The sequence below is a fragment of the Podarcis cretensis genome (genome assembly GCF_951804945.1).
Source record: "Podarcis cretensis genome assembly, chromosome: 10".
NCBI lineage: Eukaryota > Metazoa > Chordata > Lepidosauria > Squamata > Lacertidae > Podarcis > Podarcis cretensis.
Window position 1 is genome coordinate 7,578,904 of NC_137179.1, and position 23,619 is coordinate 7,602,522.

General features: G+C 46.6%; 1 protein-coding gene across 1 annotated transcript in view; it reads left to right on the top strand.

The window, feature by feature from the left end:
* The first annotated feature begins 12,468 nt into the window (after window positions 1-12,468).
* Window positions 12,469-23,619, top strand: part of PLXNA4 (plexin A4) — a 630,666-nt gene continuing 619,515 nt past the window's right edge. The window contains exon 1 of the mRNA XM_079992126.1: window positions 12,469-13,571. The gene's annotated coding sequence lies outside the window, so the exon portion shown is untranslated. The remainder of the gene's footprint in view (window positions 13,572-23,619) is intronic.

Consider the following 23,619-nt stretch of genomic DNA (forward strand, 5'->3'; position numbering starts at 1 on the left):
CAACATGGCTATACTTCCCTTTCAAAAGAGCTGCTGAAAAGCGCAACACTATACTTGTCTGCAGCAAAATAAGTTACATTGAGTTCAGTGGGTTTTGCTTTCAGGCAGAAATAGATGCATTCTGTTGACTTTAGTCTTGAAGTCCAGCTTGCCACGTTTCTGCTTCAATTTCCTTCATCAAAAAAATCATGAAAAATGATAGGCATTTTTTGTGTCTGCACTTCTCCTAATGTATGCAATTTGCAAGCAATCTCCCCTAATAAGGTTCATTTTTTAGAAATACACACTTCTTTTGCTGTGTGCAGGTTTTGGCAGGGAAACTGCTGCGCAAAATTCAAAGAGCTGTGGATTTCAAAGGGCAGCTGCTTTTTAGCTGACGGATTGCTTTGGAAAGGGCAGATCAGGCAGATCCCCCGCCATCAATACCTGGTCCCAGGTAAGTGTAAATGCAGACAGGATCTACTTACCCATTTCTCTCCCCCCCCCCCAGCATTTCTGCCTCACTTTTCTATCAATGCAACCAAGGCATTTTACCATTGCTCATATAGAAGAATAAAACAAAATAATAACTTTCAGCAATGTTAGAAAAGCAGCACTGCCAGTCAAAAAGCAAGCTGTGATGGGGCCAGACATAGCTCAGTCAGTAGAGCATGAGACTTTTAATCTCAGGGTTCTGCGTTCAAATCCCGCGTTGGGCAATAAATCCCAGCATTGCAAGGGGTTGGGCTAGATGACCCTGGTGGCCCCTTCTGATCTCTCTCTGCCTTTGCAATCAAGCACACACTCAAGAATTCAACTATGGGACTCGCTCCATAGAGGCAGTGATGGCCACCAACTTGGCTTTGAAAGAGGATTTGGCAAATTCAAGGAGGAGAGGGCTACCAATGGCTATTAGCCATGTTGTGCTTAAGGCCCTCATATCTACAGGACTGCCACTCCTGGTATGCCCCGCAGAGGACCTAAAGGTCAATGAATAACCATAGTTTAGAGGTCCCGGGCCCTAAGGAAGTCAGACTATCCTCCACCAGGGCCAGGGCCTTCTCAGTGATGGCTCCGACCTGGTGGAATGCTCTGTCCCATGAGACTAGGGCCCTGCAGGATTTAACCTCCTTCTATCGGGCCTGTAAGACAGAGCTACTCCACCTGGCCTTTAATTTGAATTCAGCCTGATCTTTTATTTCCCTTCTCTTTCCTCCCCCTTCCCTTTTATGAAGATCACCCGCTCTGAGACCCCACAGCTAATTCTCCCCTGGCCTCCTCGCTGGCCCAGGTAGGACCAATTCAGCCAGCTAGCCCTGGGAATTATCTACCGTATTTTTTGCTCTATAAGACGCACCAGACCACAAGACTCACCTAGTTTTTGGAGGAGGAAAACAAGAAGAAAAAAATTCTGAATCTCAGAAGCCAGAACAGCAAGAGGGATCGCTGCGCAGTGAAAGCAGCAATCCCTCTTGCTGTTCTGGTTTCTGGGATAGCTGCGCAGCCTGCATTCGCTCCATAAGATGCACACACATTTCCCCTTACTTTTCAGGAGGGAAAAGGTGCGTCTTATAGAGTGAAAAATACGGTAATTGATTTTTGAATGTTATTGCCATTCATGTTTTTATACTGTATTTTATGCTGCTTTTATAATTAAGTGTTTTAAAGTGTTTTAAATTTGTTGTTGGCCGCCCTGAGCCCGGTTTTTGAACCAGGAAGGGCGGGGTAAAAATAAAATATTATTATTGTTGTTGTTGTTGTTGTTATTGTTGTTATTGTTGTTGTTGTTGTTGTTGTTGTTGTTGTTGTTGTTGTTATTGTTGTTGTTGTTGTTGTTGTTGTTATTATTATTATTATTATTATTATTATTATTATTATTATTATGCTCTGCCTGTGCAGATGGAGGCAGGAATGTTTCTGAACACCAGTTGCTGGAAACCACAGGAGGGCTCTGGTGCCCAGATCCTGCCTTCTGGTTGACCTCAGGCATCTGACTGACCACTGTGAGAACAGGATTAGGTGGGCCATTGGCGTCATCCAGCAAACTCTTCTTGTGTTCTTAACCCAGGTTTGCTACAGTGTGGTGTGCGAAACAGCCCCCTCCCCAAGCCATTTAAGAATCCTTTCCCCCCTCCTCCAAGCACCTAAACTTCACCATCATGCCAGAAGAATCTCAACATGCTAAGTGCGAATTCTCATTTTCTCCTCCTTTTATTGGGATGCAAAAGGCAGGCTGGGTCCATAGTGCATTTTCTAATTGAATTATTGCCGAGCTTGGAGGGGAGGGGATATAAAATGTTCCAGGAGAGGGGGGGTGTCTATGCTTGGAATTAAGACCAGACATTTAATAACACAGAGCTGCCTTGAAACAGCATCTGCCTGGAGAGGTGAGTCACCTGCCCATTGTATCTCCTGGTCTCCCCCTCCTTCCCTCCTCAGTTTGCCGAGTGTTTATTACTCTTTGGTTTTTTGCACATGGCATTCATTTCTGTGAATGAAAACAAATGGCTGCATGTGGGAGTCAGGAGATAAAAGAATAATAAGCGCGTTTTATACGCCACCTTTGGAAAATCAAATAGCAATATTAAAAAAAAGAGAGGCTTTGAGGCTCTCATCCATCCATCAGGAAATGTAAAATGCCTCAGTCATCAGAGGCACACACGCAGAAATGAACATCATCTACTGGAGAGATAATACTTGCTTCAAGGAAAGGGTAATATTTGTTTTCTTAAAAAAAAAAAAAAATACAAAGGAACGAATGTATTATTGCAAACAAGACTGGGATTGATCCCCCCCCCCACCAACCATCCACATTCTGTTGCATGAAAAGGCAACATTACAAAGATTTAAACCTGAATTGCAAAGCTGAGCTTGTTGAAGAATTACATGGCAAGTCAAATGCCAAGGTCTCTTTCGGACATCAACATTCTTTCCCCCCCTCCAAAGGGATGGTTTTGGGAATAATTCACATCATAAAGGAATATGCGTCTGAAACCTCGCATGGGTTTTCTTCAATAAAAAGCCTTAACAGGCTCCTGTCAGCTTTGGCCTGCAGTTATTTGTTGAAAAATCCACACGGATTTTTGAATTCAGTGTAGCTTTAAAAGAAAACTCCTCAGAACACATTTTCTACATTAATCCCTTCGTAAATGCAGCAAAATAGAAAACTGGAATTCTAAGTGCATTTACTCTGGCTTAAATTGGGCTTTTTTAAAAAAAGGTAAAGGACCCCTGACAGTTAAGTCCAGTCACGGACGACTCTGGGGTTGTGGCGCTCAGCTCGCTTTACAGGCTGAGGGAGCCGGCGTTTGTCCGCAATTTTACGGGTCAAGTGGCCAGCATGACTAAGCCGCTTCTGGCGCAACGGAACACCAAAACCAGAGCAGCGCACGGAAACGCTGTTTACCTTCCCACCAGAGCGGTACCTATTTATCTACTTGCACTGGTGTGCTTTCGAACTGCTAAGTTGGCAGGAGCAGGGACCAAGCAATGGGGCTTACCCTGTTGTGGGGATTCAAAATTGGGCTTACTCCCAGGTAAATATGCAGAGCATCAGGCTGCGCATATAGTCAACTGCATTTGCTCACATTTCCCTTTTTTTCGCAGGTTCTCTCCCCCCCCCCATGGTCAAACTTTAGACAATGTAAGCTCTTTGGGGCATAGTTTTTCTTTGTTGGTTTTGCTGTACAGTACATGATAGCCCGTGATGGTGTTGTGGCAACAATTCATTTTTTAAAAACAAGCACGTTTTCTTCATTCCTAAAATTCTCTCTTGGAGCAAAGCCGCATTTCTTCCTACTAAATGAAAGAAAAAGCCTGGTATTAGGTCAAGCATTTATTAGAGGGCTGGCAGGCTGGATGTGAGCCTCTCTAAATGCTCAGAGAGTGCTACAGTGGTACCTCGAAAGACGAATGCCTCGAAAGACGAAAAACTCGCAAAACAAAAGAGTTTTTCGTTTTTTTAGTTGCTTCGCAAGGCGGATTTCCCTACGGGCTTGCTTTGCAAGGCGGAAACGTCTTGCAAGTTTGTTTCCTTTGTCTTGCATGTTTGTTTTCTTTTTCTTAAATCTGTGCATTCACTTCGAGGAGCAACTCATAGCATGCGGTGTGGTAGCCTTTTTTGAGGTTTTTGAAGACTTTGGTGATTTTTGAAGCTTTTCCAAAGTCCGTGCTTCGCAAGACGAAAAAATCACAAGATGAAAAAACTCGCGGAACGAATTAATTTCGCATTGCGAGGCACCACTGTATTTTGATACTGTTATTAATGGCCAGCCAGCCTTTAATGAATAGTGTGACTTTTGCACATAATTTGCTCCACTCTTGCCAACAGTCAAGCGTTCATGGCAAAACGTTTGGAAGGATGGTTCACACCATTCAGTCCATATAAGCAGGAAACCATTGTACAAGTAGGAATGAAAACAAACCCGTTGGCGCTGGCTACTGTTAAGCAAGGGGTACTCTGCTCTGTTCACCATCTTTACATGCAAACTGAATTGAATTCCCCACATCCTTTATGTGGCACACTCAGTTCTGCCTGCTCCCTGCCTCCCAGCATCTCCTGCCCAAGGTAAAAGACCTCACTCTGCCTAATGGCAGGGCCGTCCCTGACCTGGGGTAGTCCAATGAAGATGTATGGTAGGACCACCAGGACAAGAAAAGGGAAGTACTTCACTCACTGCATATTTAAACTTTGTGTTTTGCTACCACAGTATATAGTGATGGGCACCAACTTAGATGGCTTTACAGGGGGATTAGTCAAATTCATGGAGGAAGAGAAGGCTGTCAAACGCCCCGAAGTCACAATGGTTATATACTAGGGGTGGATAGATCATTCTATTTCCAGCTTCACATATGTTTTTTCATAAATCTCTTCCGTTCCATTTCCAAATTAGCTGGCTATATATATTTTTTAATCTGTATGAAAATGGTTAACTACATATTTATAAACATACCTAAGTTTTATTCTGATTAAATTGTGACTAAGTTAGGTCCGTTTATTTCACTGGGTTTACTCTCGGTTAAAGCTAAGTTGAATACTGCTCTTTATCACAAAATGTTTAAATGTGTGTTTTATCTCAACATATGCATTTGTATATGTATTTTGCATGTAAATGTCTTTGCACAATTATTATTATTTTTGAGCTAGGAGCCACATCACAAAATCCAGGGAAGCACAACATTCAAAGGATAATTGGATAATTACGTTTCCATATATATATATATATATATATATATATAAAAAAAATATTTTAACATATTATTCCAACTGTCATTTAACATATATTCTTATCTTATACAATGTTTTGGACTTCCATCAACTACATCTGAAGATTTTTCAGTCTTTATCACTTAGTCTACATTTCTTAATTTCTCTATTACCTTTAATTGTCCTTAACTAATAACTCTCTTCAAAGCCTTCATTGCAATATTTCGCATAATCCTCCTTACAAAACTTCTTGCAGTCCTACTAGCGTAATCTGTTTATTATAATTCCTTTTCAAATAAGTCAAATATTTACTACAGTCCTGTAAGAATCTCTGGTCCCTCAGGTTTTGAATCCTTCCTGTCATCTTATCTAATTCTGCATAGTCCATTAATTTCATTTGCCACTCTTCTTTCATTGGTAATTCTTCTTGTTTCCATTTTTGTCCCAATAATGACAAACCTAGACAGCATCTTAAAAAGCAGAGACATCACCTTGCCAACAAAGGTCCGTATAGTTTTGTTTTTTAAAAAATAATAATATTTATTAAGATTTTGGAAATTACAAAAAGAAAAAAAGAAAAGTTAAACATAGAAAAACAGAAACAAAAACAAAAACACTACATAAAACATTAAATTAACCAAACGAAACAAAAACAATTAAAAACACTTCCAATATTTTCGATCTTAACTTTCATACACTTGTTTCATTGACTTCCTCAACGCCTCCCTTTTTGTATTCCACTTCAATTAACTATTTCAGCAAGTCCTTTCCATCTTCATCTATTTTCTGTCTTATAGTTAATTTTAACATATTGTAACCTAGTTTTTTCCCCTTTTAATGCATTAACAATCTATCTATACCTGGTTCCTTCTAACTTTTCTGCCAAAGCCAATAACTTTATTCCACCTTTTTTCTAAAGCTCCTTAATTTTACAGTATTTCGGTAAATAATCTTTTTTAAGACAGCATCTTAAAAAGCAGAGACATCACCTTGCCAACAAAGGTACGTATAGTTAAAGCTATGGTTTTCCCAGTAGTGATGTATGGAAGCGAGAGCTGGACCATAAAGAAGGCTGATCGCCGAAGAATTGATGCTTTTGAATTCTGGTGCTAGAGGAGACTCTTGAGAGTCCCATGGACTGCAAGAAGATCAAACCTCTCCATTCTGAAGGAAATCAGCCCTGAGGGCTCACTGGAAGGACAGATTGTGAAGCTGAAGCTCCTATACTTTGGCCACCTCATGAGAAGAGAAGACTCCCTGGAAAAGACCCTGATGTTGGGAAAGATTGAGGGCACAAGGAGAAGGGGACGGCAGAGGACGAGATGGTGGGACAGTGTTCTCGAAGCTACCAGCATGAGTTTGACCAAACTGCAGGAGGCAGTGGAAGACAGGAGTGCCTGGCGTGCTCTGGTCCATGGGGTCACGAAGACTTGGACATGACTAAACAACTAAACAACAACAACAATAGACTTCCGGGTTGGCGCCATCGCCGAATGGCAGACTCCCTCCGAGCTCCGGAGGGAGCCTGCTCGGCAGGGGCTGGGTTCTACCGCGCCGGCGACGCGGGGACCCTTAAAAACCATGGGCGCTGAAACCCATGGGCATGGTGACTCGGCGGGCACCGTTTGCGCCCCTGACCCGCGAAGGAGCCTTTTTAAAGGCTGCGGAGCGGGTGACAGGGGGTGGTGGTGGTGCTGTGAGTCCTCCGCTTCCCCTGCCGAGCGAAGCCGCATGCCATTCGACGGAGAGTGCTGACTTCTTCCATTGAAAATTTGGACTTTAAAAGAATAACCCGTGAGTAATTGGAACTTGGATTAAAAAAGGGGAAAAATTCTTTTTAAATTTGGAGCGAGCGGGGGAGGTGCAAAAAGGAAGTCAGCCTCCCCCCTGTTGTAGAGGAGCTAAAACAAAGGATTTGACAACTAAGATCGAGCGCAACCTTTTTTTTTGATAAAGTTATTAACTTCGCGATGGAAAATTATAAGACTGGGCTGGAGGAGAAAAGTGGTATGTGAACTAAAATGCAACCCCCCCCCCCGGAAACCCCAGGAGCGATCCGTAAGAGCGCCGGGAGAGGAGAAATAGAGGTTTTGACAGCTGTCAAAGGAGCTGTCAAAGCGGAAGAACAAAAAGAGAACTTTGTTACGAGGACTTTGCTGGTCACATTTGTTACAAATTGGATATAAATTGTTTAGAACAAGGAATAATAAGTTACTTTGACTGTTGGGTCTGATCGGGAAGGAAACTGAGTTATTATAATCCCTGTAGAGGAGCTGTGGGACACTACAAGTATTGTTGGCATTGAATTTGAATAGGACTTTTTATCACCTGGGAAACTGAAGAAATGGAACACTATTTTGTCTACAGAGGTCTACACACTAAAGGAGACAATAGATTTATCTATTGAAGAATGGAAGGGACTTGACGTAATGTTTTGTTCCTGAATAACAAAGCCTCTGCAGAGGAATTAGAAACTTTTTGGAATTAGAACATTTCTGCAGGAGAGCAGGGGAAAAAAAAAAGAGGAGGAGAGAGAACAATAAGAACAACAAGAATAACAAGAACTGGATAAAGTTGGAAGATAGACTCCTTCCAAGATCGGACATGTGAAATCAAAGATGACCAAAAGACGGCAAAGACTAATAAAAAGACGGCAAAGCGGACTGGTGAAGGACTGTGGTTTAGATGTGGGAGCTCCAGGATGACAGTAGACAGTGACGGACATTGGGAATGCAACCGGGAAGGGGGGGAGGGAAATTTGGAATCCAAAGGGTGTTAAATTACATTTTATTCTTTTTTCTATTTTTCTGTTTATCTTAATCTGTATTGCATATTAAAGAGGGGAACTCGCGGAAGGGAACAGGTCGATTTTAGGGGATGGGAAAATATTTTTTAAATTGGGACAATGATAATAATTTTAAAATTTGGGGTAAGAATTTGTTGAATCTATTTGAAAGAACTGGAATACAAGAGGGGGAGGGGAGGGGAAGTCCTGGAAAGAAGCCAATGAAAATAAGGTTTTAAATTTGGATGTTTTTCTTTTTTTGTTATATTTGAAAATCTTTAATAAATATTATTTAAAAAAATAAACAACAGCAACAATATTCTTGCTGCTGTTGTTGCATATAAAAATAATTTATTGTCCTGTCTGTTAATGTCCTCCCCTACAATGCCAAGTAAAAATGCTTCTGATTTTTTAAATAAATGTATATTTCAACATCTTTTTCATCTCATTATATATCATTTCCCAGAAGCTTTCTACTTTCTTACATTCCCACCACATGTGATAAAAAGATCCTTCTTTTTCTTTACATTTCCAACATTTATTACTTACTTTATACAAGGACAATTACTTTTCCACCCAAGTCTGGGAGGTGTACATCAGCTCGCTTGAATACGCAGGCTGGACAAAATTCTCCTTCATCCTCATTATATACTACCTGTAGGATCGGAAGCCGCAGGCCTCAGAATAGCATTTCCTGGGGGATCACAAACAGGAGAAGGAGAAAGAGATTACATGCACGTCATGAAGGTGAGCTTCCCATCAGCTTCTGGTTGGTCACCTTGGGAAACAGGATTCTTGACTAGATGGGCCTTTGGTGAGATCTAGCACTGCTCTTGCATTCACAACTTCAACAATATGAAGTTGAGTTTGTTATGTTCTTGATCTCAGCTGGAGAAAATAGCAGGTGGTAGGAAGATTGTCGCTGATCTTTACATATAACACTAATTGGAGAACCTCTTTTGGACTTCTTGGATGGAAGGAAAAAGGAGGGAGGAATAACTGGATATTACTCTGGGTTGAACATTGGACTATTTTGAGGAATGCTTGCATTCACAATTGACAGATGGATGGTTGGAAGTCGCTTTTACTTATCTCTTTCTCTTTATTGTTATTATTCTTATCTCTTTGCTTGTTTGCTTTCTTATTCATTTTCTTTCTTATTTCTCATTTTCTGTTTTTTACTATATTTTGAAAAGTGTGTGTGTGTGAATGAGAGAGAAAAAATATATGAGAGAAAATAGCAGGTGGGAATAGCATGGCACTGATTGTATGTTTGGTCAATATGGTTAAAATTTGCAGAGAAAATCAAGTTCATTGCTTTATATGAAAGCAAGGGCACACGGAAGGAAGGAACTAAACCCAACATATTGCTAGGGGAAGGTGTAGGACAGGGGTCAGCAAACTTTTTCAGCAGGGGGCCAGTCCACTGTCCCTCAGACCTTGTGGGGGGCCAGACTACATTTTGAAGGGGAAAAAATAACGAATTCCTATGCCCCACGAATAACTCAGAGATGCATTTTAAATAAAAGCACACATTCTACTCATGTAAAAACACCAAGCAGGCCCCACAAATAACCCAGAGGTGCACTTTAAATAAAAGGACGCATTCTACTCATGTAAAAACACGCTGATTCCTGGACTGTCCATGGGCTGGATTTAGAAGGTGATTGGGCCGGATCTGGCCCCTGGGCCTTAGTTTGCCTACCCATGGTGTAGGACATTATTCCAGGGTACCTCTGCCTGCCTCTTAAGGCATATAAACCCCATCTAGATGGCTGCCATCCACAAACGGGAAATCACACTCCATTCAAATCCTCCATAATCGTCCAATTCAGCAACGTAATTAAAATAAAATAAAAATTAATGAGAGTTGGGTACAGGGGACCCATCTTCTGCCAAAGTTGTGGTGGTAGGATTATCCCCTTTCCAGATAAGCTTCCATTTGTCAACAGTTCTAACCCCCTAAAATTGTAGACCCCACCTATTAAATCCAGTAACTTTTGCACCAAAAGAGAACTGAATTAGTGTAGTCAGGCCTGAGAAATGAGTCCACCATTGGTAAGCCAGGAGCTTAGTCCAGAATGCAGAAAGTGTTTGCAAATATTAAAATCAAAATCAAAATTAATCCCCCTTTCTGTTGTTGTTGTTGAATTTATATACCGCCCTGTACCCAGGGGTCTCCAAAATCCAGATACGTCCCTTATTGTAACCCCCAAACCAACAAATCTGGAAGCCATCGTCTTTAAATCAGTCTGGTTTCCTTGACTTTAACGGACTGGCACTCAGATAGATGCTTGAGCTCATATTGGTTTTGTGCAATAAACTTGCTTAAACCTGCCCACCGGCTTAACTGTTTTGTGTGTGGACCAGACAGCGTTTCTCTTCCACCTTTCTGGATAGGGTCAGCCAGGCAGGTGTGTGCATGTGTTACCTAATGATGTTGCAAAATATGAAGCGTGCTGCCTCCGTGGAGAGGAATGGTAATGGAATGGTGTGGGTGGTGCTTTGGAAATCTGCTCGTAGGGACTGGGGAAAGGCAGGAGTCATCTGCCTGCAGCAGTGGAGGCAATGGAGCATTGCAACCCCAGCCTCAGCCTGCCACCAACCAACCCTCACCTGCCTGATGTTTTACAGCCAGTCAGAAGGTCCCGACTCTGTCGGGACAACACTTTGCTACAGGCTTTCGCTCCACCTATGGCTGGTCTCCCTGACTTCTCCTCCACCAATCCCACTGGCCTCCTCAGATATGAGGACCACTCTCTGCCTAAAAAGTTATAGGTACTTTTTTTGTTACACAAGAAAATCTTTATTTGTTTAAGTTGCTTCCAAAAAAGAAAAGAAAAGCGCCATCAGTTCTCCACTAAGGGAATGGCCACATGTGCTATGATTTGATGCATGGCATTTATGCCTTATCTTACGCCAGCGTACAGGGCTCTGAGGTGGTCTCCTATCCAGGGAGGCCACTCATCTTATTTAACGATGTTAGAAAAGCCCTCCAAAGGGCATCCTTTGTTTCCTATGGCCAGCTGGGTGCTGCTGAGAAGCCCATAAGCAGGGCAGTTTGCATGTTTTCATGTATATCTCACACCCAAACGCTTGGAGGTTCATGACAGTTTGGAAGGACTGAGCCCTTACTGCATGCCACCCAAGATCATAGTCTATGCCACCTTCACCCATGGATTTAGGTGACCTTGTCGAAAGCCTTGGTGAAATCAAGGCAAAGTATGTCCACGGATGGCATCTCCCTAATCTACCAGGGTTATCAGAAGAAACCCTATTGGTTCTAGGTGTCATTTACTTATACAATCACACCTGGGGTTACAGATGGGGTTGTGTGATTTCAGGTTGCGCACCGCGCCGAACCCGGAAGTACTGGAACTGCTTACTTCTGGGTTTCGGTGCTTGTGCATGTGCAGAAGCGCTAAATCGCGCTTTGCGCATGCACAGAAGCGCCGAATCACGACCCACCCCCGAACATTCCCACACCACTGTGGGTTGCAAACACTGCGGGTTGTGAACATGCTTCCCGCACGGATCACGTTCGCAACCCAAGTGTCCACTGTACTGTACTGTAAGGTACTGAGTTGGGCTTACAGGGTTGATCTGTAAAGTCCAAAACCGAAAGTCTCTACCTAAAAGTTGACCTTGGAGGAGCTGTCCAGAGGCACCTGCCTGATAGCAGATTACAGAAGCAGCACTTCTTGGTCCTATTCATATGAGTGCGGATGAGAGCTTTCAGGTTTCACATAACTCTTCATCAGGAAGCATGCCCCCCCCATGTGAAGAAGACTCCGGTGTGGCTCAAAAGTTTGCATATTCCCCTACCAGTTGAATTAGAAAAAGTCCACTTTTTAATTCATAAGAGAATGCTGCTGGATCGGACCCTTTCCACCCCTTTCGGAATTCTGTTTCCAAGGAGGGGCAAACCAATGTTTCCAAAGGACCCACACGTGGGGAAGGGAAGATCTGCGCTTTCTTTGCCTCAGCCGCTGCCATTCAGATGTACACTGCGCCTGAACCTAGCGGTTCCAAAGAGCTGTCATGACTCAATGAAAAACCCATCGACTACTTTTTGTGCGAGAGAGCGTTACAGAACAGGAACCACTCCGCCGCGGAACAACCCCCTTCGGAAGGGGGCGGCCTCTCCATCCATCTCAAGCAGAGCTTGAGTGCCCCCTTCCCTGCCGGAGTGCCAGGGCTTCTTCAGCTGCGACCCCTGCATCGGAGAGGGTCCGGCTGGATGACCTTTGGGGGACCCAGTCGACGATCCAGCCACCAGCGCGCATTCGGCAACAGCATGTGCGTCGCCAGCTTTTGCTGGCTGGAAGATCTTCTCGCTCTCCCCAAGCCCCCACCCTCACCCCCACCCACCCCAGCACCCCCCGCCTCCCGGCCGTAGCTGGCAACGAGCTCGCGCAATTAGCCCAATCAGCTTGGAGATCCTAGATGTCAGTAGTGAGTAGGAAGCGAGCGCGCGAGGACGCAGCGCCAGCGCCAGAGCCTCAGTGGCGAAGAGGCGGCAGCGGCCGCGGCAGAAGCAGCGAGACCCGCCGCAGCGCCCGGCGCCTCCTCGCCAACAGACAGCGGCTGCAGCGCCTCCCGCAGCTCCGGCAAACTTTCCGCCCAGCTGGCCGGCGGAGAGGCGCGCACGCCAAGCACCCACCAGCAGCAGAAACCCCTTGGACCTTTCCTGCAGCCTCTGCCGCCGCTCGCTCGCCCGCCCGCCTGGACCGGCACCTTCCCCCCCTGTTGCCTCTTCCTGACCCCCAGCACCACCCAAAAAACACCCCCAGGGCGGTTGCAGAAAAGCCATGAGCCCGGAGGGGGGCGGCGGCGAAGCAGCAGCAGCAGCAGCAGCCAGCCCGAGACTCCGCCGGGAGCTCCCTTTGCAAGGGAAGCCGCAGCCTCCGCGCGCCCTTTGATGCGCTTTGCCAACGGGGCGAGTGGCCGGTTCGTTGCTAAGCAGGGATTTTTCCCTTGAAAGAGAAATCTCTGTTTATTTTTGCCAGCGTGGGTTTTTTTTTTTTTTCCTTGTGCAAAGGAAAACCTGCAAGCCCGCCGGGTCTCGTGCATGCAGGGTGGAGCTCTGAGCGCCGGGCTGCAGCCGAGGATCCGCCGCCTCCCGGGCGAGGAGGGAAGCAGGCGAGCCGAACCGAGCGGGAGCTTTCCGGAGGAGGCAGCGGCGACGGTGGCGGCGGCGGCGGTGGCAGAGGCAGTCGCCGCAGTGGGCGCTCCTCTCTCGGGCGGGCACGGAGGAGGAGGCGGAGGCGGAGAAGCCGAGCCAGGCGCTGCGGAGATGCCAGAGTGAGACGGGCACCCGGGGGCGCCGCGGGATCCAGCCCCGTGGCCGGCTGGGAGCGAGCCGCCGGGTCGGGCGGGCAGGCGGGGAGGGGGGCACGGAAGAAGGAAAAGAAGAAGAAGCTGGTCCCTCCACCTTTTTTTTTTTGCTTTTAAAATACACACATATATTTGGAGGAGGGTGTTTGTTGCAAGCCCAGTAGCCGATTCCTCTCCACCTGCTGGCTGATTCCTGGAGGAGGTGTTGCAAATACCTTGGACAGGGAGCGGGAGAGGAAAAGCGCCCGCTGGACCAGTGCAGAGGTAAAGGCATACAGTATTAATTTTTTTTAATCTGCTTTTTTTTTAAGGCTCCTTTTTTTGGGCAAATAAATGCATGGATGCAATGCATGCAAGGGATGGAGAGAAAGGAAGGCACACACACACACACACACACACACACACTCACAATGTATGTGAGATATATATATATATATTACACACACATACACACACATACACACACACACCGAGACACCATCTGCAGTGTCAATGCGGCGCCTGTGCTGAGCAAACGTGTGTGGGGAGGAGAGAAGCAAGGAGGACGGCGGGGAGGTGTGTGTGGGGGAATCATCATCAGCCTTTCCAGGTACGGAACTCCCCATCTCCCATCCCGCCCCCCGCCTCCGAAATCGCCCCCCTTCCTTCGCGCCAGGGCGTTTGGGTCGGCAGAGCCCATGCACCTGCCCTGATAGGGCGGTGATGGGGTGGAAGAACGATCCTGTCTGTGGAATGGGGCGATGGGGAGGGGAGGGGGGGGGAGAAAAGAAGGCGAAGTCTTTTTCGCCTTCCTTACACACCCTGCCCTCCCCTCCTGCGCCTGGATGGGGGTGGCAGAGGTGCTGAGCCGAACTTAAAAGGAAAGGAAGGAGGGGAGAGTCGACTGTGGAACAGCCCTTCTGGACTGCTCTCCAAAGGAAGACTGGGGTTAAAAACGTGCGAAAAACCAGCGTGGGTTATCCACGGAGCTCAGCGAGTTTGGCTTCAGAATGAATGAACTATACGAGGGTTGCCTTTATATTGGAGGGAGATGGAGAGAGAGAGAGAGGAAAATGCTCTCGGGTATCAGCAGCGCTCGCGCGTTAAGACGTGACACTGAGGTTGGCGTCTGGCTTGCGAGGACTTTGTGCCAGCCTGTGTGTAAGACAACTATTGAACAAGCCCCCTTCCGCCGCCACCAACCACCCAAGCCCACCCCCGATCTTCTAAGCAGACAAGTTTCGCTGAGGATGGCAGGCAGGTGTTCAAGGAAAGCAGAGCCGAGGCTGTGGGCACCTTGCGAAGTGTGCGTGCGTTTGCTCCAAATTGCTAGGTTTTTTTCGCCCCTTCTTCTCCCACCTCTCAGTGGACACCGTCCATAGCTTTCTCGTTATGGGCCTTGGATCATTTAGAGGTGCGAAGAGCTCTCTCCAGCCTTCCCAAACCCCTTCCCAACTTCCGACACCTATCCCTCCTCAGCAGAGCCCGCCGGAGAAGCCGGTACCAGGCGGGTTGGTGCCTTTTCGCTGACATTGCTCAGGCCCGGTAAGAGACGACCGGACTTTGCAAATGTTACATCTTCTTTCTCCTTCCGCCCTATGCTATCTTGTCTATTTCAGGGAATGAACTTTTCTAGGAGAGAGAAAGGAAAGGCGCTTGTCTCTCCACCAATCTCCCGCCCTCACCTTTTGGCAGCAGGTGTATGGGTTTGGTTTGCCCAGAGGTACTGTTTTCCTGGGTTTCTGACCCCCCTCAAAAGCTGGTATCAGTGTGGGGAGCGTGGACGAAGCTCCACGTGTGCCAGCGGTTCGATCCTGGCGTCTCTTTTGCACCATCCCCGGCTCAACCATGCCCCGGGAATAAGCAGAACTGCCTTCGGACAGGTGCGGGCACCGCTGACCCGGGAGTAGCCACAGGAAGGCTCCCAGGCTGGTGTTCTCAGACAGCGCCGAGCCTTTCCATCTCTTCTTCTGGAATTAAAGCGGAGGGTGGGTGCCACAGTTTAAAATCTGAAGGTTTGACAGGTTCTGGGTTTGGGTGGCCGTGGCTGCACACACTCATGTGTTGCCCGTGCGAAGTGACTCTCAGCAGAGCTCAGGCGTTTGAGGTTTGTAGGCTTTCGTCGGCCAAGCTCCCGGCATTAGAAACAGGTCAGCCTCTGAGATCCTGCGGGGTTCTTTTTCGGTTAGGGCTGCAACATCACACATGGGAGACGGTCAGCTTTTAGGGGGTGGGGTTTGGAAGAGGGAAAGGGGCTAGCTGTTGGCCAATGCCTATTTACCAATCTCTTCCTCAAATCATTCATGCCGTACCTATGGTGCTCTCTCGGTCATTGTCCTAGCAACCCTATGATGCAGGACGCTGATGTGCCCATTTTACAGATGGAGAGGTGAGATGCAGAGAAAGCAGCAGGAGGAGGTGACAATATGGGTAGCCCGTTTTTTGAGGGGGTTTTTTTGTTTAAAAAGCAATCCGTGTTGAGAGTAGGGGGACCAGAATGTCACAGTGCAATGCAGGCTGCATTTTGGAATTGTCAAGGATGGTCTGTGTAATAGAAGTTTGATTCCTGTCTACTCTTCCTTTGACTCTCTTCCTGCGAAGTCCAAAATGATCCGGCATCCCATTGTATTACAGTTGATTCTGTGCTTGTTCATAAGGAGTGAGCAGTGCATACGGCCTTTTTTTGCAGGGAAACATAATTAATAATAATAATAATAATAATAATAATAAGCCAGGTCCCTGCCCCAAGGAGGCTGCAGTATAAAATTTCGAAAGTGAGGGAGACGGCAAAGGGAAAGTTGGAAAGGGAGATGAAGTTAACCAGATCTGGTGACACCTATTTCAGCTTTGTTTCAGTTGCAGAGGAGGATTAAAGGGTTAAGCCACAGATTTCGTGGAGGGGCTGACTTTTGAGGAGGGGTTTGGAGGCAGAAAGAGAGGCTGATGTTTCTTTGGTGTCTTGCGAATCTCTCCAGGGGGGTTTCTTTACAGAATAATAAAAAAACGTTGTGTTGAATGATTTGCTGAAGGCCTCTCAGTGCGCTTATGGCTTAGTACATGAAGACAAGTTGAGCTATAATGCTGTATCGCGCCGGACCATTTTCTGCCTCTCTATCCATCTCCATCCTGTATCTCCATCTTTCATCTGACTAATAATTCATCATCACGAAGAGAAGACAGTGTGTTTACAGCTTGCATGTTTCTCTATTGTCATATTTTCTCAATATATCCTGAAAATCAAGGACTTCATTTGAGAGAGGGCTCATTCAATGCCAAAGCACAGTTTAGGAACAGGTGATTTATAGCTAGCTGAAAGCAGGTGCCACCGAGCATATGATGAGTGCTTTTCTCCTTGCCAGCGAATGGCCATAATCAACCCGGGCACATGTTGGAATGGCAGGGTTGGGGGCAAGGGTGCCAGCTTGCATAAAATATTGAGAGGGGCAGGGAATCCCCACCCCACATAACTGATCACATGACGGGGCTCATCCATACCATTTGAATAGCAATGTCCATCAACTTTTTTGGGGGAGGGAATGAGCCCCTCAAATATTTTATTGGGGGGGGGAGAGCAAAGGAACTTCAACCCCTAGGAGTTGGTTCCTATGGTTGGGGGAGAGTTTCAGGGTCAAAGCATGGTTGCCTGGCTACTCTATAGGAATTATTACCACTGGGAAAACATGAAGATGATACATGGTGCCATATACTACGAGAACGACCCAGCTTGTATTTCAAATTCTTGTTGCTTTAAATGGATTTTTTAAAAAAAAATGTATTTAACTTTCTCATTGAAGTCAATGAGACTTAATTTTGATTGCAATGTGCTCTAGTTAATTACATGGTATAAACATTTATGTACTTTTTTCCAGTATGCATTTATGTTCTCACTCTAAAGGCAAAATGATAAGCTCCACCCCCACCCTGCAAAAACCCCTCACAGACATAATTTACTTTGGAGTTACTTTGGTGTGTTATGGTCATAGCTAAGCAAAGCCTGTTTGCATTGACCGGTGGTCCCTGTTCCACTGACATTAATCATCTAGCAACCCTGAATGCTGTGTAATGTGCTTCCAAACTTCTCTGGATTTGGTCAGGGCCAGGTAGCCCTCTGCTGGGTTTCCGAGCACAGATTCCCCAAGATGGCACCTGGACTTGAGTTGAGAATCCAAGAGGTCTAACTCTCTCCATCAAGTGCTGAGAAGCAGCAGCACTTGGTAGACTTCCTATGCTTGTTCTATTCTTGGAGGTGCTGGACCTTTATCAGTCTGCAGCTGGCAAGCTTAGCATCCTTCCCTGTGCGATTCTGCGTAGAGTTAAGCTCTTTGAATCCCATACAAAACAATGGGATTTTGGTCATATGCCATTTCCATGGCTTGAAGGTAGAGGCCACTCAGGGTCTGGAGGTGATAAAGGTTTGCCACCCCCTTGGCTGTGATCCTGTGCACAGTAGGGCTCCTTGAAGCCTGTAGAAAGCAAAGAGATTTTAAGCAGTTTGACCATGTGCACGATTACAGCCCTTGCAAAGATATTTAGACTCTTATCAACTGCACGTGCATGAAAAAGGCAATCTTCATTTTGCCCCAGGTGATAGACAATGAGGCCTAGTGTGGCATTCTTCATCTGTGGGTCCCTGGATGCTGTTGGACTACAACATCCATCACCCCCAGCCAGCTTAGCTAGCAGCCAGGGATGATGGGAATTGTAGTACAACAGCCTCTGGGGATCCAACTGGGCTCATGGTTGCTGTCTTGGACTTAGATGAGGAAGATCTGGTTTCATATCCCTGCAGAGCCATAAATCACTGCCTCTCAACCTAACCTTCAGACTTGGCTCGGTCACACCGGAGAGTGACCAAGCAACAGAACCCAGGAGAGACAGGCTTGTTCCTCAATGGCTCAGGTCACCAGAGGTCAAGGAGCAGGTTCAGCCTCTGTCCGCAACAGTCCATTGTATGCAATGTTTCAGGGTTTCTTCCCCTTGTATAAGCACATTACATCTGCAAGGAAATTTGAAGGGCCACACTTATAGGGACTCTACAGGGAGGGCAAAGCCAGCTGTCAATTTCTGACACCGGCATTCCTTGCATTACCGGCCGGAATCTGATGGGGTGGGTGTGAGCTTGCACAACCACTTTATGTGCCATGAGCAGTGGGGGTGCTGTATCCCACTTTTGTTGCCTTGGCAGTTTTTAGGTCTTCCCACAATACCCCCCACCCCAGCTGCCATACTAGTGTTTGTTGTACTAGAGGTGTGCCTAGTGGCGGACGTACATTTTTTGGAAACCTTGAAGCTTGATGTGTCATGGGGCCCCCTTTGCAACCAGCAATGATGCTTGGTTAACCCCTCTCAGCTTCCAGAGTGCTAAGGTGGTTACTTGTCCAAATCTGAGCCCTGTATTTTGTGTTTTGCTAGCTTGGAAGACTTCTACGGCTGATGGTATATGTTTGCCACCCTTTGTATGGAAAAAGCGAGTCAAAGTCTTGGCACTTTGGGATGTTTTTTCTTTTGCACATTTTTGGTGTGCTCCCCATGACTCCGTGGACTGGAAGATAAGGCCCAAATATTAGAAAGCTTTGACCTGTTCGATTGGCTGATTGTCCATAAGCCAACTGTGGGGCCTTGAGAAAACCATAACTTAGGTTTCCTGATAATTTACGACCAGGTGTTCTCTCTGGCAATACACTGAGAATTCTCTTATCAATCTTTTAAAACCAATTTTTGTTTATGATAAGAGGACCGCATCATCTTCTTCAATGGGGTTGTTCCACGACAGATCGTCACACACTTAGAACGATTGTTCTACTGATTGCCAAACTTCGGGATTGTTGAAATATATACAACAAAACAATTAATTAATTTGAGTCGTGCCACTCAAATTGGATCTACTAAACCCCAACATTTTAAATGTGCTTCTGGGGCCCCTCCAGGATTAGGGGCCCTGCATGAGTTTCATAGAAGATACGCACTGGGTGTGTCTTTTTGTCCATCCATCCATCCATTTATCCCAGTTCCCAGGATGCAACTGTGCAAGGAGCAAGCTTGATTCAGGGCTGGGCTCCCCAAGAGCAAGGGGCAACTTTGCACCCACTCCAATAATGCGCCCACCAAATTGCTCCCTAAAGGTAAAGGGACCCCTGACCATTAGGTCCAGTCGTGGCCGACTCCGGGGTTGCGGCGCTCATCTCGCTTTATTGGCCGAGGGAGCTGGCGTACAGCTTCCGGGTCATGTGGCCAGCATGACTAAGCTGCTTCTGGTGAACCAGAGCAGCGCACAGAAACACCGTTTTCCTTCCTGCCGGAGTGGTACCTATTTATCTACTTGCACTTTGACGTGCTTTCGAACTGCTAGGTTGGCAGGAGCAGGGACCAAGCAACGGGAGCTCACCCCACCGTGGGGATTCAAACCACTGACCTTCTGATTGGCAAGTCCTAGGCTCTGTGGTTTAATCCACAGCGCCACCCACATCCCATCTTCTGATATATACCCAGCATAAACTAGCAAAATCACAGAATTGTAGAGTTGGAAGGGACCACAGAGGTCATCAAGTTCAACCCCCTGCAATGCAGGCATCTTTTGCCCAATGTGGGACTCGAACTCATGATCGAGGCATTGTGAGTCTCAGGCTCTACCGACTGGAATGCCTGCCACTATCCTGCATTGTAAGGGCTCTTGGCTGGGTGCACTGCATCTCTGGGGGCCTATTGTTCAGATGCCCTTTGCAAGCACATCACACACCCGGGTACAATCTTGCAGAAACGTCATTGGCGAGTGATGCATTAGGGGCAGGAAGCAGGCTTGCTCACCCTCCCCAAGAGAGTCTTAAATGCAGCGCCTTGGTTTTTGCCTGATACTTCCAAATGCCAGTCATTCGCTTATATGAGGAAAGTAGGGAGCAATTTGGGATGCGGATGGCGCTGTTGGTTAAACCACAGACCCTAGGGCTTGCCAATCAGAAGGTTGGCGGTTCGAATCCCCACGACGGGGTGAGCTCCCATTGCTCGGTCCCTGCTCCTGCCAACCTAGCACTTCGAAAGCATGTCAAAGTGCAAGTAGATAAATAGGTACCACTCCAGCAGGAAGGTAAATGGCATTTCCATGCGCTTTACCTTTACCTATATATCAGAAGAGTACCCCTCTTCTCCTCCACCTCCCAGTTCAAGCTTATCCTTTTTCTCTGCGTTCCAGCAGTGTTGGAATCCCGGGTTGTGTTGATGTGTGTCTCGAGCTACAACTGAAACCTGTCTGTTAACGTCCCCCGCCCCCCTTCTTTCCCCTCTAGGCGTATGCCCCTAAATTATGTAGACACGAGAAAGTGATCTAAACGCGGAGAGGCACATGCTTTTGATGGAAATGTAATGCTCCAGCAACAGCAGATGAGTTCCTTCCAGATAAACAAATGGAAAGCTTGCTAAAGCCTTGTAGCAGTGTTAGCTGCTATTTAGCTACATCTGAAGGCGATGTATGTTCGTGGTGTGGGAGCATGTGGAGTGCATCATGGAACCATTGCATAGGGACATAGGAAGCTGGCTTATACCGAGTCAGACTATTGGCCCGTCTTGCTCAAGACTGTCCACCCTGACTGGCAGCAGATATCCCGGGTGTCAGGCAGGAGCTACTACCAGCCCAACCTGGAGATACGAGGGATTGAACATGCAACTTTCTGCATGCAAGGTGGATGCTCTAGCACTGAGCTATGGCCTTTCCCTTCTTCCTGTGGGAATGTTCAGGGATGCAGGAGAGGATATATTGTCTGATTATATCCTTTTCCAACTTGTGTTAACAAGTTCACAATTTAGCAGAGTAACATTCCCCTTCTTAAACTCACAGCGGATGCGTTTGCTCAGGCTCGCTAAAGCCTCTATAATAATTGTTCTGGTATTTTCCCCTTAAAATTAAGGGCCCCCCTGACCATTAGGTCCAGTCGTGGCTGACTCTGGGGTTGCGGCGCTCATCTTGCTTTATTGGCTGAGGGACCCGGCGTACAGCTTCTGGGTCGTGTGGCCAGCATGACTAAGCCGCTTCTGGCTAACCAGAGCAGCACACGGAAACATCGTTTACCTTCCCACTGGACCGGTACCTATTTATCTACTTGTACACTGACATGCATTTGAATTGCTAGGGTGGCAGGAGCAGGCACCGAGCAACAGGAGCTCACTCCGTCATGGGGATTCAAACCACCGACCTTCTGATCGGCAAGTCCTAGGCTCTGTGGTTTAACCCACAGCGCCACCCGTGTCCCTTATTTTCCCCCTTATTCCCTCATAAAAGATAAGACATGACACAGTCTTCTATAAAAGTATAAAAAGAGTTTACTCACATATCATTCTGTTCACAATCAGATCCCAGAAGGCAGACTTAGCTTAGAAAAGTAACATACACCTGGAAACTATCTCATAAGGAGACAGTCCCTTTGTCCTCTCTTGGCTGGAAGAAAAGAGAGCATCTTTGGCTAAGCAGATGTTGCTTCTTCGATGCATGTAGTCAAAAAAGAGAGAGGTGGCTGCCCTGCCTTGTGCTTTTGTTGTTACCTGCACAGGTGAGGCCACGCCCACCTCTAGTAACATGCAGAGGAAGTCTTTCCCAGCCCAGAAGGAAACAGGAAGTTATCTGCTGGCTGGACAAACATTCCTCCCCATGTGTAAACATGTTCACTCTAGGAATGTTGTACTTGACTGCTCCTGTGTTTCACATTCCACACTTCCAGCACAGATTTGCTGGCAAAGATCTTCCAAAAAACAGGGGGGAGTGGTTGGAGGGAAAGGGTTGTAGCAGAGGGGAGAACGGGTTCAGTTCCACCACTTTAAAATGCATCCTTCCCCTAGCATTTTGCATTAAAAACCCACACAGTAACTTAGTTGTGATTCCTGCATTGCCAGGAGGTGGGCTAGATGACTGTTCTGGTCCCTTTAACTCTACAATTCCACAATTCTGTGATTCTCAGGTCTTCAGTCCTTGCTTCACTTCCATATATCTCTAGTTGTATATACTGGTGTACTCCAAAAAGGAGATCTATTCTTCCCCCTCTTCTATAAGCTTTTAAAAAATTAATTTAAAAGATGCGTTGGATGCCCTACTTTAGAACAGACTGAATAGTTTTGATCTATACATTGTGTTTATATTCTGCCATTCCTTCAAGGAACTCAAGGGGGCGCACTCTGTTCTTCACCTCCCCATTTTATCCTCAGAACAACCCTGTGAGGTGGGTTAGGGCCAAGACACTCTGCTGGGACCAGGCCACCCGGGGAGCTTCATGACTGAGCAGCAGTTTGCAGCTTCACCACTTTGTGTGTGTGTGTGTGTGAACCAGAGCTCTGCGTGTCTGTGTCAATTTGGAACGTGTGCAGAGGAGGGCGACCAAGATGATCCAGGGTCTGGAAAGCCAGCCTGATGAGGAACGGTTGAAGGAGCTGGGTAGGCTTAGCCTGGAAAAGAGGAGACTGAGAGGAGATCTGAGAGCCATCTTCCGATATCTAAAGGGCTGTCACATGAAAGATGGAGCAAGCTTGTTTTTGTCGGGAATCAGGCCTTTATCAGGAGAAACTGGCAACTCTCCCAGGCACCCGGCTTGATTCCCTGTTGACCTCCCTGGCTGCATTCCCCAGCAAGATCCAGGCTAGGTCGCGATAGGCGATCCTTCTCAGCGTGAGAAGAACACACCCCTCTTTCCTGCCCCCTGGCAGGGGAAAGAGATAGACAGAAACGTATTTACATGCCTTTATTTCTGTCTTTGCAGCATTACAAAAAACATGACTGCTCTCTTCAAGCTCCAGCAGTCTAGTGACAAACACTTCATGGATAGGAATAAACGGAAGAGCTCATATTACACTCTCAGCTAATTCCGGTGCTTCGCACTGTGACTAGATTGTCCCTCTGATTCCCACACGCAGTCCCAACATTCCCATTATGTTTACTTTTCAAGCTAGCACTTTGCAGCTGCATTGCATCCATATCATAACAGTTTTCTCCTGCTCTGGAGGGTAGGATCCCAACCAATGGCTTCAAGTTACAAGAAAGGAGATTCTAATGGAAGAACTTTCTGACAGTAAGAGCTGTTTGACAGCGGAATGGTCTCCCTCGGGAGTTTGCGGACTCTCGTTCCTTGGAAGTTTTTAAGCAGAGGTTGGGTGGCCATCTGTCATGGATACTTTAGTTGATAATTCCTGCATTGTAGGAGGTTCGACTAGATGACCCTCGGGTCCCTTCCAGCTCTATGGGTCTTTGATTTTGTGATTCTGTGGTTACATCTCAGCCCGCATTAGGCAAAATCTCCCGCTGCCTCCACTCACTCGCATATGCGGTCTGTGGCGTGTGACTTCCGTAATGTCTCGGTGG